The sequence below is a fragment of the Pyxicephalus adspersus genome, chromosome 1 (genome assembly GCF_032062135.1).
Source record: "Pyxicephalus adspersus chromosome 1, UCB_Pads_2.0, whole genome shotgun sequence".
Classification (NCBI taxonomy): Eukaryota; Metazoa; Chordata; class Amphibia; order Anura; family Pyxicephalidae; genus Pyxicephalus; species Pyxicephalus adspersus.
In genome coordinates, this window is record NC_092858.1 from 6509615 (window position 1) to 6525589 (window position 15975).

The 15975-nt window shown below is 39.1% G+C and overlaps 2 long non-coding RNA genes across 2 annotated transcripts in view; one reads left to right on the forward strand and one right to left on the reverse strand.

Moving 5' to 3' along the window:
• The window catches only part of LOC140323988 (uncharacterized), a 430128-nt gene that overhangs the window by 399412 nt on the left and 14741 nt on the right, over positions 1–15975 (reverse strand). The gene's annotated exons all lie outside the window — the stretch shown is intronic.
• LOC140341861 (uncharacterized) lies at positions 5131–11939 on the forward strand. Its single transcript, XR_011922957.1, has 3 exons — positions 5131–7085; positions 9679–9919; positions 11473–11939. It is a non-coding gene; the product is annotated as an uncharacterized lncRNA (long non-coding RNA).

Consider the following 15975-nt stretch of genomic DNA (forward strand, 5'->3'; position numbering starts at 1 on the left):
CCCACACCTGTCAACATTCACATTCACCTAGTAACGAGACAGCGTAGGTGGATGGAGGCAAAGCAAGGGGACGACATCCCTAGCAAAGTCATACATAATGGGATGTGGGGATTGCAGGATTATTCTCCAGGGGGATATATGACCTATATTCATGGGGTCCCATCTGTAAGTGGATTTATTTTAAAATACTGCAGAGTTGCCCTTTAGGTAGAGATCTTTCTCAGTTGTGTTTGGCAATGCTTGTTAGCCCCCTGGCCTGTCCCTCATGCGATACCAGCACCAAGTCACATCCACAGCTTCTTTTCACAATGTAATAGAATTCTGCTAAAGTTCAATAAAAAAGGAATGTGAGGCTTAGTTGTGTTTTCCTTAGATTTAAAGGCTTATGTCATTTTCAAATTTACAGATACATCCATTTCTACATTAAACAAGATGCCCTCTATTAAATGGATTTTCCACCGTTCCATGGCTCTATGGGGGGCTGTTAACATGCAAATGGCTATTATGAGAGTTTAATAGTACAATGCCACTCTGTAATTTAAACCTGCTGCAAAAAACAAGCTCTTGTTCACCTGTCTATGCAATGTATAGCCGAGGAACCCGGCACAAACAATGAGCAAAACACTGAAATAATACCGAAAGGAAGTTTGGTTATAGGATACACCAATGATAGGACATCACTTCTCCCATTAAGGGGTTCTAATCTTCCCACTCAACACTTTTAACAGTGATAGGGTACCACTCCTTCCATTAACCAATGATACCAATGATGGGGTACCATTCTACCATTCCTCCCATTAGCCACTGATACCAATGATGGAGTACCAGTCCTACCACCAATCATTAACACTAATGATGGGGTACTTTACCTCCTACTGACCACTTTCCCCAATCATTGGGACCATTCCTCCAACTACCACCAAAAATGGAGCAACAAACTATGACACCAATGTTAGGGCAGCATTTCATCCATTGACTACTAACATCAACGACGGGGCACCATTTTGAACACTATATTAGCGATGGGGAACAATTCTGATCACGGACTCTAATAATAGGACCCCATTCCGACCACTGGGGTAATAGTAGAGTACTATGCTGATCATTACCAATTGATAGGCACCACTAATACCAAGAATAAGGCATTAGTTCCCCCACTGATCCCTATTACCTATAATAGGGCACCATTCTGACCACTGAGTGTAATAATAGAGAAACATTCTAAACATTGACAACCGTCGAGTACCACTAGCACCTAGGATAAGATACTATTCTTCCCACTGATCACAAACACCAATGATGGGGAACCACTTCTCCAATTAACCATTGATACCAATGATGGGATTACATTACTTCCATTGACCACTGACAACATTGATAGGGCATTGCTACTTTCACTGACTGCTTACACTAATAACGGGGCACAATCCCTCCCATTGACTATAAAACATCAATGATTGGGACCAATCCTCCAACTACCTCCAATATTGAGACACCATTCCCAGTGATGGGGGCACCATTCTCATAACCAGTAATATTTTGTTGTGTCACAATTCTGGCACTACAATTGATAGGCACCACTAACTCACTACTGACCCCTAATACCAAAGATAGGGCACCATTTTGACCACTGACACCACATTGCACAAACATATGTGTCCCATCCTTGGTATTAGGAAGCAACCAAGTAATAACGGTGTCTATCGCTTGTCAGTGATCAGAATTGGTGCCCCATTCTTAGTGTCAGTGATCAAAATGGTGCCAAGTCAATGGTGTTAATGGTCAGAACGGTCCTTCCATCACTGGTGTCAGTGATGGGAATAATACCCCTTTACTGGTGTTAGTTTGAGAAATGCTCCCAATTCTTGGTGTTTGTAGTCTATGGGAGATTTAGTGCCCCAATATTAGTGTTAGGGGCCAGAGGGAGGAACAATGCCCCATTGTTATTGTCATGCATTACTGTAACATATGATACTATGTGCATTATGGTGCATTTTGATTGGTACCCCAACATATCTACACAAGTGTGAAGGGGCCTTGAAAACAATTAGATATCCAATATGCCATAAGTAAATGGATGTGATATATATATATATATATATATATATATATATATAATATTACATAGCAAGGCAATAGACATTTTTATACATTTGATGTATCACTTCCCAGTTTTCCACTTGACGTTGCTTTTCTGAAATCCAGCATGCTGTGTAATTAATACGATCTTTTTGGTACGAGCGTTGTAAAACACGCATACATTGAAACCTCTCCATACACCACAACATGCTATTATAATGCAAATGAGTGCACTTTTAGCTCGCCATATTTCACTCAAACAGATTTATGTCACGCAAGCTTCATATTTCCTTCCTGCTAAGTTTTTTACTTGGCACTTGTAAATACAATCTAACCGCTGATCTGCAAAAGAAAACACAAAAAATAGTACGACACTAAACTGTGCAACAATAGTTTTTACCTTCAACTTCAAACAGTGATATTTACTCACAATTTCTTTCTCATTTATGTTTTTTAGTGCTTGAATATTCTGTATATGCAATGGTTTCTCTCTGTAGAGCTCTGGTTCACCCCTGCTGAGTCAATTGCTGAAGATTTTCTAATTAGCAGGGAGCACAAGCTTTGTTAACTGTCGGGTTCGTACCGAGCAGGGGACATATTGGATCTCTGCAGAAAGATCACTGCTTCTATATCAAATGCAAGGATCCCACTCTACAGCATGCTGGCTTATCTACTTGTTCCATGGCTTCTTTTTTAAAGAAAATGGTCTAAAGGACTACAAAAAAATAGTGTATGCCCCTTTTCAGTGTGTTCTACCCAGTGCACATTAACAAGCAAAATAACACATGTTAGCCTGCATTCATTAACGCACCACAACAGTGTGAATCCAGCTCTGAAGGTGTCAACTGCAACCTGATAATATTATCTAGCAGGCTTTTACATGAAACAAAGGTCACTGGGAACGGTTTTGCGTTGTTTTGTTCCTGTCCATGTTTGGCATTAGCCGTCACTACTCTCGTGCCTGTTAGCATTTCATGCATAAGCAATTTACAGGTCTTCACCTTTACCCAATGTGTGGCTGCCTTCACTACACACATCAGAAATTCTGATCTTTTCAATAATTCTGCGGCACGTGCCACCTGCAAAGTATGACTTTGTGACATAATATGTGGTATTATTAGGTTTAGCTATGGGCCTTGGGGTTTGCACTGAAAACGAAGGGGAGTTTTATGTCCAGGGGTCCAGCCATGCAGGAGAGGAACCCCACAATAAAGCAAACGGTTTTTCCCATTCAATTTAAAGAAAAAAAAACATCCTTGAAGCATAAAATTAAAGGCTATAGTCAGACTATTTTGGTATAAGCCAGTGATGGTTAGCTTGAATAATATAAAGGGCCACAAATGTGGCCCTCGGCAGCAACAAAAGGTATGTAATTGAACAGATAACTCAGAAAGTATTCATGTGTTAATGATTTTACCACAACTTTGAGACAAGATTCTTCCAATTCCAAGTCAAATCCTATGTAAAATATAAGTGAATCTTGGGTTGCGTTAAGTGAAACCATGGAGTGAAAGTCCAACCAAGAAGTTTCTGTTGCTTTTGGGGAAAGATTTACTCTTGCTTCCTGTCCTGCTTACAACACTTTCTACACCTCCTATACTATACATCCTTAGTACTGTAGGGGATGGCTATAACTCCTGCCAGACTGTTACGTTTATTTGTTTAGCAGCTTGCCCAGTCTGCCATTAGTAATATGCACTCTAGTTCACTATCCCTAGCTTCCCTTTAGCCATATGCACTCGATTTACCATCCCCAACCTCCCTTTTGTCAAATGCAGTCTATCCTTTTCAGCATCCCCAGCCTCCTTTTAGACATTTGCATTGTATCTGATTCAGCATCCCCAGCCTCCCTTTAGACATTTGCATTTTATCCGATTCAGCATCCCCAGCCTCCCTTTAGACATTTGCATTTTATCAGATTCAGCATCCCCAGCCTCCCTTTAGTCATATGCACTTTATCCATTTCAGCATCCCTGGCACACTGTGCACAGCTGGAGGAGAATGTGCTGCAGCCAATGAGCAAATTGGTTCCTGGTCATAATCCTGACCTACTATTGGCTGCTGGTCCTTTTAAACCTAGCTTTAGGCTCTGATTGTTGGATCTTCAGTGTATTACTTGAAACTCTACCTAGCTGTACTCTGCCTGATTTCCTTTCTTAATATCTGACCTCATCCTTCCCTCAGTTCTGCTTTCTGTCCTCCGTATGTCCTAGCTTTGATTTGTCTCAACCTTGATTCTTGCCAGCTCTCTACCCTGACCCTGGTCCTAAGTTAACTTTGCTTTCAGAAATTCCAGCCCACCCATTACCAAATCTCTGGCTGTCCCATCTGTTTCTCTAGCCCCTGGTTGGGGAAGCGTGGGGGCATTTCCTATACAATTCCCCATTTGAGTTCCTCTTCCAAATTTTGCCTCAGTTCCTCTGCGGTAAAACCATTGCCATATGGAGGAGTAATCCTTCCCCTCCCAAACTATTTTTGTATAGAAACTACTTTTAACAAACTTTCAATAGCTAATCAGAGAATATGGAAGTGCCTGGAGACTAAGAACATTTAGGGACTTGGTAACATAAGACTGTTAGAAAATACTACCAATATAGTACAAGTAAATCATGGGAAATTAGAAATCCAACCCATTGCTATAATACTTTGAATTAGAGACACTTGGTAAATGAATATTTACCAAATCCTTGCTTTTTTGCAACATGTACCATTGCTATTAAACACTTCTCGGAGTGTTGGATAACATGTCCCTGCCCAGGTGCCATGGTGCTGCCTATTGGCCACTACAATGATTTGTAGTAATGTATTGGCAAGAGGAAACCCTGCATCAAGGTAAATCAACATTTTTTTTGCAGGGTGGCTCTTATTCATCTGTAAATCTACAGATTACAGAAAGTAAAAAATTAAACAACCAGTAAACATTCAGAAAAAATAAATGACGGAATCCAGGTCTTATTGCATAAGCTTGACTTTCTAGAAAAGTAAATGTGTACCTGCAAAGGCAAGTACTTAAATGGAACCACCCTGAAGGCAAACAGTGAAGAGGAAGACCAAGGGAGATGGGATGATGCACCTCTGAGAGCCAGGAATGGAAACGAAGGGCTGAAGGTAAATACAGAAACTCTGCAAAGTCTAGAATGTTTTGCTGAGGCTTTAGAGCCGCCCTAGGCTGGAGTAATGGAGTAAATGGAAATAGGTCAAGCCTTTTTCGTTTTGTGGTCTGTTTGACATGCTACAGCTGTAGATGTTTTACCAAACACACCATCTATAGAGTGCTGTAAGGGTTGTTGCATTGACTTGCGGTGTTACATTGTGTCATTTAACGTACAGTATATGTTTACCGGGTTCAGAAATTAACCTCATCCACAGAAAATACATGTAAGCCAAGAGTAGTGTATTGATTTACACTCTACAAGGTAAAAGACTAAGGACAGCCATTTCTCTCCATGGTGTATGGAGTCCTGGATGGGCTGAAAAAACAATGTGGCCTAATGAGTTTCTGCTAGGTTTAATATTGGAAGAGATATCCAGGTCAACTGTAGTGGAAGGAACCATGGTGTGGCAGGGAACATAGGCTGTGACACTCCCAGAAGAGAAGGATTGAAGCTATAGTGCTGGAAACGAGTTACAGCTTGGATTTAATAAAAATAAAGTCATGAGGAATGAGGTATCCAGGTCATCTGTTTCTCCTACCTTTCATCCATTAGACTTATTTGAGAGTTCTGTATACTTGTGCCCACTACTGCAATCTATGGTTCCTTCTTCTGACCGTTACATCATTAATCAGTCCAGCAATGGTTGGTATTTTACTGGCCTGTTCAGTAAAAATGGGACTTCTTGCCAATGCTATAATTAAAGGAACCCATAAAGCCAGTGGTTTTCCCTAGACTGGTGGTAACCTTAAATGGCATATGGGTTGGAGGATGGAACCATCATGTGGAAGGGAATAAAGGCTCTGAAACTCCCAAAAGAGACTGATGGAAGTCAAAGTCGTAGAATGATGAAGATGTAGGAGATACATACCACCAAAAAAGTAAATGTAATACCTCTTCTATTACAGAAAACTGTAATTTTCATATTTTTGAGGGCATGTTCATCTTATAACAATTTTTATTCTTCATTTTCTCTTTACCATGATTCTTTTTTTTTTTTTTGCTTTTATGTCCTTGCTCTGTTTTTCCAAACTTGCTAACAGTCTAGAAAGATCATCCAAGAATATCCATACAAACTTTGTATCAGCCCTATTTTATCATTACATTCAGATTCTGTTTCCTGCTTTGCAGTCCTGCACAGCAGTTATGTTTGCATGGCAAACCTTGCAGGGAAGCAGAATAATTGAACTAAGTTGCTAAGAGATCCATCGAGTGACTAATTTACTTCTATCTACGCCAATGTTTCTTAACCAGGGTTCCGTGGAACCCCAGGTTTCCCTTAGGATTCGCTAGGGTTTCTTCCCACTGACTAGCAATGTAGGAGCCATTATTCCCATTGACCTTCATGTTTTTATTCTGTGACTTGCAGATTTAGTAAAAATACCAGGGATTACCTGATGACCTGAATGTTCTTTCAGGGGTTATTGCATGTTAAATAAAGGTAGAGGAAGGCTCCTTTACACTAAAAGGACATCTAGTACTATTGAGTATATTTAGTTTTTTTTAATCCCTTCTTCCCACTGATGCTATTTTGCCTATGATCCTTCTCTGCTCCCTTCCTCTATTAGAGCCATGGGTCCAAACTCTTCCCACTGGCCAGCAATATAAGAGACATTCTATTCACCACACTAATATATTGTGAGCTGAAGACTTGAAAAATAACTCAAGGGTTCCCCTACACAGAAGACATCAAAAATGGTAAAAAAAACACCGAAAAATAGACCAATGGTTCCATGGATCCAACCTCTATGTAATTTCTCCAGCCAATAGTCTAAGGATTGGTCTACCAACCCTCATGAGATGTTGTGTGGCAGATGGTCCCAAAAGACTGACTAGATAGAATCACATCTTTTGGTAAGTCCTTATTTATATACATTTATAAATATTACATATTATATATATTTAATATACATGTATAAATATATATATATATATATATATATATATATATATATATTATGTACACCATCTGTGTATTTAGCTGTTTGCAATTCATATTCTTTGGTCCTTTTTTTTACTAGTATATGTTTAATTAATGTTAATGCATTCCCCAAAACAAATCACGTGAACATAAAAATTTAGTATTAACAAAGTTTAAATCTCCCGTGAAGAAACCCAAAAATTCTCAAGGATGGAGGAGGAAGATCAGAAGGAAGACTGAAGTGGAAATAAGCAGGGAGCGTGTCTTAGAATGGGTGTCATAGGTCAAGTTGTTAGCGGAGCCAGGCCAGCAGTTTCATCTTTGTCTGAAATAACCATTTTTTGTCAAAGTGTTTCAAAAAGATTTCATAACTTTTCTTATACTGATTGGTGACATTTCGAGTGTGACTTCTTCTCTTCAAAGACCGTTTTAGTATTTATTGGAAGAATATCAGGTGCTCGAACCTATTCATTCAGGCAGGGATTCCACAATAACGCACCCACTTTGAGTGATTTTAAAAATGTTAAATTGAAAAAGGTGAGCTTGCCTAGAAATGGTGCAGACATGGCAACTGTTTTCAGAACAGGAATCCCTTCACAATGCTAAAATAAAGAGCGCATCTGACACCGACTTATAAAATTCTTATATGCAGGTAGAGAGAGACTCAGCAAAAAAAAAAAAGAAAAAGAATAAACATACTAATAAATATAATATGAGTGTCAACAACCTAAAATAGGGGATGGTGAGAGTCCACGCAGCAGGTCAGGTATCAGATTGGCATCAAATGCCTTTGTTGTGCTTTCAAAATCAAAAAAGCATAAATAGCATTTCCAGCATGCAATATCTTGACAGCTTGTCCATAGCAATAAAACATAAAAATAAATCCTAGCTTGTCTGGATCTCACTACCAGTCTAGTCACTTTCTTACTGGAGATCAGAAATAGTAGTTGGTATTGGTTGCAAAGAGGATCTCTAAAGAGCCAAGTGCTCTGGCTTCACCAGTTTTTGAGGAAAGATAATAAAGCACCTCGAATGCCCTAGTTAACAAATAATGGTAATAAGAGAAGTTTATTGTTAGGTTTATATTCACTTTAAATAAAACATTTCCCTATAGATGTATCTGATTAAAATAGGGGATGTTTGTAAAGCAAAGGGGGAAAAAAAGGGATTTGTTTTTAAAACAGGGGCCGTAGGGAGCTTTATATATTTTTATCTTTTGCATTATTATATTTTTACATTTCATAGATCCTATTATATAACAAAACAGAAGTAGAATGGAACGCCATCCCGATTGTGTCCCTAAAGATACATAGCTATTATGTAACATTGCAGACACATCCTTTGATCTGCAGGAGCCGGCTATACTGTATGATGACACTGCAGTGTAATATTCCAGCATGGCAAACAAACATGGAGAAAGAAGAATAAAACACAACAAAGGGAAATCCTTCCATTCAACATGTAAATACAAGAATCTGCAGGTGCAGACACATACTTCGGTTAAATAAAAATTCCTCCTATCCGTTCATCTCAATCCCAAACCTACTCAAACAGTATAGAGGGCAACTGAATAGCAACAATCACAACCAACGTCTCTCATTGAATTGTGGAAAGAGGAAATTGTGATTAAAAATGAATTCCAAAAATCTACAGAGTCCCCTATATTCATAAACTTTTGCATGCTTAGTCTAAGGAACGGAGGTTGGCCCTGATGAAGTGATAGTTGCCATGTAATACGTGGGGCCAGTTGTTAGACCAAATCGCTTTTTATTGCAGTGCAGTCATTTCTAAATGTACTGGGGGCTTCCTAATTACATTTTTCAATATTTGACCAGAATTTAACATAAATATTCTCTCTATAAAAGGGGCAGGTTTTCTGTAAGATATAATGTAGGGGCGTGGCCAATAACCGTTACTCCTAATTCAATAATTTGTTTTTTTTTTTTTTTTTTAATTTAAAACTTGTGGCACTGAAGAGTAAATTTGAAACCTTCCATAATAATAAAAAAATAAAAAAATATATATTGAAAACTATTTTTATTATTTTATATAACCTGACCTCATCATGAAAAGGGAACAGGGGTTTTTACATCTCAAAGGAGAGGTCCCTAAAGTTTTTTTTGAAGGGTACCAAAAACATACATGTCCAACTGGGAAAAAAAATTGCGTAAATGTTGTTTTATAAATAAATGCTATCATGCAGTACCAATGCTAAAATCCATTCCAACCAGGGCATTTCCTTAGCACCCCCTACTGGTAGGGCATTGTCAGCTTTCTAGAACATGGACCACTGTCACACCGAAACTCAGTTATACACCACAGTATGTGAGGCCTAAGAGGAGGTGATTCAATTACTTGTCTCAAAATACATTTATTTTTTATTATGTCCGGCATAGCTATTTTTCACAGCCATTCCTGAAGAGTAAACATTACCTAAGCCCAACATTCCAGTTGATTTAGCTACTTTTCATACAGTTCCAAGCCTTCCTTTTCTCCAGTTTCATCTCCTTTTATCGCCTCGCACAGCACTTCTCGGCTGAAATCCGGTGGCCTGATTAATGTCCTGAAGGCAATTTTAAGGGAAGCAGCGTGATTCCCTGGGAAGAAGTGTCGTATTTGACACGGCGGATAATCCCTTGAAGAAATTGGTGTCATTTATATGTCTACATCACAGATGGGACAAAATACAGCAGTCTTGGTGATGAAGGCTGTCATTGACGTATCTGAACATCGGCATTAGAGGGGCTCTGCCTGTACACCACTGGAGGTAAAAATAGACCAGATGCACCTCATCATCCTAATAATTTACATGTGTCCATATTTTTTTATTTTTCACATGGCAACTATAATGCACTCAAATTTGTAACATCATGATACATATTTTTCCTACAAAATCTAGTAAACAAATATTATCTTGGGATGTGTTTTCGGCAAAACTGATAACAATGGCGTAAAACGATGCATCCTGACTTGAATGAAATTTAGCAAATTTTGCAAAATTGTGAATTTGAGTTGCTTAGGCCAAATTTGTTTAGAAAAAAATAAAATGTATTTATTTATTTTTTTATTTAGGGTTGTTTTGTTTGCTCTTGTAAATTTGATCTTGAGCTATTGAGCACTATAAACAAAAGGCAACGTGTTCACGGTAACAATTTGGGTTGGAAATGTTTATATGAAATATGGAAATACAATTTCCTTTCCAAATACACAAAAGACATTATATAACTCCCTAAACATACTTTCCCAGGTATACTATGTTTTTGACAACTTAATAACAACCCCAGACAAGAGGTAAACCAATCTAAACTGGTAAATGTCCAATAAACAAATATATAAAATCAGTGTTGTGCAGAGGTGGACCTATCATGTGAAGATTAGTCATTGTGATGATGGGACATGTTGTGCAATGTCCTCCTTATGCTCAAGTATGAATGCGTAAAACTGCATTGGTAACGCTTGGAAGCATAGAACTCACTGCTCTGAATGTTCAAACCTCAGATTCAATAGATAAAAACAATGGCAATGATACGGGTTTAGCTATTTGGGTAAGGAATTGCAAAAATTAAATACCGACCCCCTGATTAATTTTCATGAATGCCTAAGGTTCACCTTTAAGAGTGAGAATGATTTTCAGCAGGTTGCATAAACTCTCCAGCGACCATCACCTACAAATCAGCTCGCATTTGCCGAATGCCGTTTTGTAACATTGCTGAAACACGTACAAAATTTCATCAGGTACAGGCTCCAATTGTACCAGCTTCTGATGTAATTTAGGATAAACCAACCAACAGACTATCTCTCTGTAGACCTGAAAACAATTTTAATAAGTGCTAATTAATTCAAGGCAAAAAAAAAGAAAAAAAAGAAAATACGTGCTAAGCCACATAAAGCCACAAAAGAAGAACAATATTATTTTCATATGGATTATTGTTTTAACACAAGAACGTGTGCATGGGAAAATAGGCCTGGGTGACCTTGGACTTCAATGACCCCATGGATGAGGATGTGGATGTATTTGCAAAAATATGTCCATATCACTTTTTTCCTAAGTATATAAAGTGAAAAAAAATGACAATGGACAATGGACAAAAATGACAATGGACATTTGCTATTTCTACCAAAGGTTGGTTTACTAAATATATATCTATCGCTTTATTTATAAGAATTTCCTCTCCTGAAGAAGCAGATTTTATACTGTGAAACGCGTAGAGAACAATGGAGGAACATCCTTTTTTCTGATGTGCATATATTGCCGAGGTGCATGTGTTGTATATTGTGTATTATTATCATCCCAACTAATATTTTCTTCTTACTCGACAGATAGCAAGACTCAACAGCAAAATTCCCAGCTGTGCTCTAACCTAAATGTTGGTAAAATTGTATTTAATAAAAAGTTGTTTCTTTTATATGATTTTTCATACGTAAGTTGTTTGCCAAATATTAAGTCAGGTTTTGAGTAGTTTTTTTTTTTGCACATTTTATGTATTTATTCATTTTTGGGATGTGACATTTGTTCCCTATTAGGCTGAGCTGAGTGTCCTGAATATACGTATATATGACCAAACTCTTTGTTTGAGATACAGTAGGAGATTGAATGAATGGAAATATATTCAAAGTGAATGGAGTTTTCATTTGAAGGGATTATCAGAAAAATAAATGTCCCCTGCCAGAAAAGGGAGAAAAGCCTAAATCTCTACAGTGGGGCAAATACACCAAACAGATAAGTTGAGTGAGGGCTAGGGAGAATCCTGCCAACTATCCGGACCAGCTCTTGTGCTAAAAATGGCCCTATGATACCTGGAAATACGGCCCCCTTATCATTTCCATTCCATTATATGCCTGTGAATATTCAGAGCAGAATGATCCATAGTTTCAAGGTGGGATCCTGGACGATTTCCCAAATTAACCCAACTGGAACATGCTTCATAAATGTTTTTTCACCTTCCTCTGGATCACCTGTGCCTATAGGTTTGTAAATGAATATGCTGGTTTTCTAATGTACACTATTTGTACGATGTATTTTTTCTATTGGTTGAACTTGATGGACATGTCTAATTATGAATGTCAGATTCACACCTTTATAAATAGACCTCCAGTCATTAATTCATTTTGCGATTACCAAGACCAAACTGGGACCTTAGCAATGATAAAGTTGAGGCCCAAAGAATAAAGGAATCCAGCTTTCTGCACCTTTACTATTTTGTCAATTGGGGCCCTGGAAAAATTGGAACTTGTGGGCATTTCCCAGTTTGACCTGACTGAATGCATTAATTCATTTTTTCACCTTCTTCTGGATTACCTGTGCTTATAAGTTTCTGAATAGAATATGCAGATTTTCTAATATATGTTATTGATTTTTTCCTATTGGGTGAACTCTGTGGATTTCCCTAACTATGATTGTCATATTCACGCCTTAAAAAATACACCTCCGGTCATTATTACATTTTGCGCTTGCTCCAAATGAGGGCCCTGGGCAAATATAAAGTGGAGGCCCCGAGAATAAAGTAATCCAGCTTTCTGCATCTTTGCCATTCTGTCAATTGGGGCCCTTGATAAAATAGGGATCCTGGCCAATTGTCCAGTTAGACACAAGTGGAAAATATTTAATACTTTTTTTGCCTTCCTCTGGATCATCTGTGCCTATAGGTGCCTGCAGATTTTGTAATATATTTCCATTTATTGTATTTATGTTTTCCTATCGGTTGAACTTGGTGGACTTGACTAACTATGAATGTCAGATTCACAACTTTATACTAAGTCCTTATTATATTTTTACAGGGGGTCATTGATAAAAAGGACCTCTAGATTGCCAATTATAATTGAAGCACCCGTCATCATAGCCTGGAGCTATATTGGAATTACTAAAGCTACATTGAATTCTTCCTGTTTCCATGGATGGAATGGATGAGGGCAGCTCCATCGGTCTTTCTTCTCATATTAGCCATCACTTATATCTCCCCCCTGGCTTTGCTAACCTCGTTTCAAATGGGTAGCTGTCACAATCCTGAGATCCTCTTTTTCCTGGAGATAAGGGAAAGGTGGACTGGCTGCTGCCCCTTCCCCAATTATCCTTCAGCCTTTTTCTCTGCAATGAAGTTATTCTCGGTTAATCGCACAAAAATTTGGGATGACACGGCCAAGCAGTGGTTTGATTTATAGGAGCTCTGTGGGAACCTCTGTGTCCTCCAGATCTATCACAAGGTGGATTTTCATAGCGACCAGCCGTTTCCAGACCCCAGGATGTACTCGGCATCTGTTAAATAGACAAACACACAGCGCTGCCATAAAGAATTTATTTTCTGTCTGTTTCTGTGCACTGAAGACAGACCGGCGTGTATTCATCATGTTTTACCATTAAATGAAAGGCGGGCAGCAATAGGAACAGCGCCATCCACTGTGACATGGGTGTAATAGCTAAAATGAATCATGTGAGAAGCAAACTACTGACTTATTTATTAAAATTTAATAATGATAATGTTTATTAGGAACTGCATTCCAATGTATTAAGGGGGCAGGGACAACTGTACAAGACTGAAGGAAAGGTTGGTGGGCAAGTTTAATGAAAAAGAGGGCAGATTTATTGAATGGGAGGCTGAGGGGCAGATTTAATGAATGGGAGGCTGAGGGGCAGATTTAATGAATGGGAGGCTGAGGGGCAGATTTAATGAAGGTGAGGTTGAGAGGCAAGTTTATTGAAAGCGAAGTTTGGATGGCAGATTTAATGAAGGGCAGGCTGGGGGTAGATTTATTAAAAAGATGCCTGAAAGGCAGATTTAATAAAGGGGTGGTGGGAGGGCAGATTTATTAAGACGAAGGATGGAGGGTAGATAAAAAAAAAAGAGGAGGCTCAAGTGTGACTGAATAAAGAGAAGGATGGTGAATGAATTAATTAGGAGAAGGCTAAAGGGTCAATTTAAGGAATGGGAGGCTGGGAGAAGATTGTATAAGGGGCACGCTGGAGGCTAGCTTTATTAAAGGGATGCCTGGAGGGTAGATTTAATGATAGGGAGGCTGGATAACAGATGTATTGAAGGGTAGTTTGAGGGCAGTTTTAATGAAGAGAAGGCTATAAGGCAGATTTAATGAATGGGAGAATGGAGGGCAGATTTGATGAGGAGAAGGCTGGAGGGAAGATTTATTAAAAAAGAGGAGGCTTGAGGGTGATTTAATGAAAAGAAGAATGAAGGGTAAATGAGAGACTGGGGGTGGATTTAATAGGGGGCAGGCTGGAGGGTAATTTTTTTAAAGGGATGCCTGGAGGGCAGATTTAAGGATGGGGAGGCTGGAGTGCAGATTTAAGGATGGGGAGGCTGGAGGGCAGATTGGATGAAAAGAAGGTTAGAGGGCAGATTTAATGAATGGGAGAATAGAGGAAAGATTTGATGAGGGGAAGGCTGGAAGGCAGGTTTATTAAAGGGGAGACAGGAGAGTAGATTTATTAAAGGGAAAGCTAGAGGGCAGATTTAATAAAAAAAAAAGAGGCGGCTCGAGGGTGATTTAATGAAAAGAAGAATGAAGGGTAAATGAGAGGCTGGGGTTGGATTTAATAAGGGGCAGGCTGGAGGGTAATTTTTTTAAAGGGATGCCTGGAGGGCAGATTTAATGAAAAGAAGGTTAGAGGGCAGATCTAATGAATGGGAGAATGGAGGAAAGATTTGATGAGGGGAAGGCTGGAAGTCAGATTTATTAAGGGGGAGACAGGAGAGTGGACATATTAAAGGGAAAGCTGGAGGGCAGATTTAATTAAAAAAAAGGGGAGGCTCGAGCGTGATTTAATGATAAGAAAAATAAGAGGATGGGGGTAGATTTAATAAGGGGCAGACAGGAGGGTACATTTAATTAAGGGATGCTTGGAGGGCAGATTTAAGGTTAGGGAGGCTGGAGGGCAGATGTAATGCTAGGAATGCAAGAGCACCTCCTTAAATAAGCTTCTACATAATTGAACTGAAGAATTCCGGATCTGTTCATCCCATTTTTGGTAGCTGAAGTTATAAACACCGCATGCCGATCTGTGCGAGTCTGCAAACACACTTCTTACCATGCAAATAATTTGCCTATCAGCAGAGCTGTGGCCCGGATGGAACAGGAAAAAAAAAACATTCAAATGAAGCGTTTGTTTTCTTCCCGGCTGCAGTGCGGTTCTCACATCCGCTTCTCAGGGACCGAGGAGATTGGGAACAGATTCCCCAGAATTTTTTTATTGTATTATTTTGCTGCGACTAACTGAAAACTTTTAGTAAAAAAAATGAAATTTCCCTTTGAAAAGCTCTGCTGCTGAAAATTCATTGGAGTAAGTTCCACGAATTCCCAATTCGTTGGCAATCGGTGCGTATTTTGCTGTCACGGTGCCTAGAACCGCCAATCTGTCAGTTGAAGTCACGAATGGAATATTTAAGCTTATACTTAGAATTGGCTGTGGAGTGACAGCCCAAGCGAGCGAGCGCTGGTGACAGTCAGGCCCAAACCGAAGAGGAAATTGATTTATTAATTTCATTGCTGTCGTTATCTATGGGATGCCATACAAAAGTAACGGAGTTTCTCCTTAACTGACCCTGGGATTCACAAGACTCTTTTAGATTTAAAACTGAAGTTTAAGCTGCATAGATTTTGTCATGTCCCATGTGTCCTCCTGTGTTCCCCCTCCCAAGGTTATGTCCCCCACCTGGGTCCCTCTTTCATGTCCCAAGTCCCCTTACATTTCCCGCATTCCCTTGTCCCTCCATGTCTATGCCCCCATCCCATGTCCCCCTTCCATGTCTATGCCCCCCACATATCCCATATCCAAGTCCCCTTCACATGTCTTATGTCCATGTTTCCCTCCCT